The following is a 2,123-nucleotide window of genomic DNA, read 5'->3' as shown; positions in this document are numbered from 1 at the left end:
CCAGCAATTCAATCATTTTCATCCTTGATAACAAGGTCTTATCTAATATTTGCTTGGTGGGTATAACTTGAAGGGGAGAATTTCATTAACATTTAAGCTTAGTGAACACATAATGGAATGTAATTGTTTTTGATAAATATTCTAATTTCAGTAAACATCTTATTTTGTATTCTCAGTAGATTTCTATCTAGAGGAACACATATTACTGGTTATGTTACAAATTAAAAACCCAGTGGTGTAAATATAGTTTTAGGCTGTCCAAATTCAACATGCTTTTTTCGTATTTGTTAATGCAGCTGAATAAGTTTTCATGCCACAGATATCTTACAGTTACTGAGAAAGATATTTAAGTCTTCTAGCATTTTCTAAAACTAGTGAAGATGAAGTAATATATTTTGAATGACTCAAGAATTTCTAACTTATATTCATAAATTCAGAGTCAAAGTCAAATTGAAACAAGCATCTAAATATTTTTGATGTAACAAAAAGAGTTTATTGGCTTGTGGTAACTTTAATATTGCTTCACCTCTAAATTATATAATAGTCCTTAATAGAGAACTATGCATCTTCATGTCAATGATTTTGAAATTATGCACACTATGTATTGTTTCTAAGGATGATCAAAAACACTCACCTGTAATTGAATACCCTTAGGAAATCCCCCTTCATGAAAAAAAAAATACAATATGTTTTGCTAATAAGAAGAAAACGAGGAATACTAATATAGAATAATGGAGGTAATAGACTTTTTTTTTTTAACCTGGCAGGGGAGATAGCATGTTCAAGAAGGGGGCTTTCCCAAGGCAAGGCTTATCTGTTGCGCTCCGGATGTGCTGACCCCTGTGATGTCCCCAAATGGGGGAAACTCGACTGCCTAATTTGTGGTAATGGGGGACTGTGTTCACATTCTCCCCTTAAAAAAGTAAGAAGATGAAAGGGGCCAGTTAGTATTTGAAAATATGTCAAACACAGTAGAAATCATTGAAATATATATTAAAAATATAAAATATGATTCTTTCCAATATCTTATTAATCAAAATCCTTGGTTGTTTTTTTGGAATATTAAACTTTTTTTTTTAGAAAAATGGTGTATTTGTTACAGTTGAAGAATCAGTAATGAAGCTTTGCTCCTAACCAAAGTCTATAGTTTACATTATGGTTTCCACTTTGTGCTGTACAATTCCACAACCTTTGACAAATGTTTAATGTCATGTGTCCATCATTGTAGTATCAAGAATCTCCCTACCCAGATACACCCTGTGTTCTACCTTTCATCCCTACCCTCCTTTCTAAAGGACTGGCAAGCACTATCTTTATATCACTGTACCAAGTTCTTCTGTTAATACAAGATAATTACTATCATCTCAAATCCTTCAAGACTGAGAAATGAACAATCGTAAAGAAGGGGGGTCTGTTACCATGGACCTTAGTAGATTTATTTGTTATTGTGGTTATTATCTACTCTAAGGGCTATTAACAAGGGATCTATGAGCTTGAATTGAAATTTAAAAAAAACATTATTCTTATGGGAACATATTGGTGCAAGTGAAATATATTTAATAACTAATACATAGTGTTGTGTGGACTTAGTAAGGGGTCCATGGTTTTCACCTGACTGGCAAAGGAGTCCACAGAGCAGAAAAGGTTAGGAAGCCTTGATGTGGTTTTTGAGTTATTCTTATCATTTTTTCATTCATGGTTCACATTTATTAAGTTTATTATATACTGATATATTATTTAATGAATACTCACCATGCAAAACAAAAACTGCAATCTGAGCAATAAACTGTTTCTAATATTTGATAATTTGGTACCCTGTGCTCTTATGCCAGACCATTTCATCATTGCTGTGTTGTTTATAATATGAAAAACATGAAATAAACCTAAATATTATAAAATATAATAATTTAGGAAAATTAATTATGATACTTTTATTAAATGAAATACAGTAAGATCTTGTTTTACTCAAACTCAACACATGCAAATACATGAAGTATTCGTGATTGGTAACCAAAAAGATAAAGGTAGAAAGAGAGAGAATTAAAATTTTTAAAAATTATTTCTATGATTAATTTTATGTTTTGTCACTAGAGTGTTTTAGCTTATTTATATAAAATGTGATT

At 30.9% G+C, this 2,123-nt stretch overlaps 1 non-coding gene across 1 annotated transcript; it reads left to right on the top strand.

Moving 5' to 3' along the window:
- Positions 1-752: 752 nt before the first annotated feature.
- LOC131275783 (U1 spliceosomal RNA) lies at positions 753-916 on the top strand. The gene has a single exon (XR_009183222.1). It is a non-coding gene; the product is annotated as a U1 spliceosomal RNA (small nuclear RNA).
- The last annotated feature ends 1,207 nt before the right edge of the window (positions 917-2,123 follow it).

This window comes from Dasypus novemcinctus, chromosome 2, assembly GCF_030445035.2.
Source record: "Dasypus novemcinctus isolate mDasNov1 chromosome 2, mDasNov1.1.hap2, whole genome shotgun sequence".
Lineage (NCBI taxonomy): Eukaryota > Metazoa > Chordata > Mammalia > Cingulata > Dasypodidae > Dasypus > Dasypus novemcinctus.
Note: the sequence above shows the minus strand (reverse complement) of the source record. Positions and strands in the feature narration are given on the sequence as shown.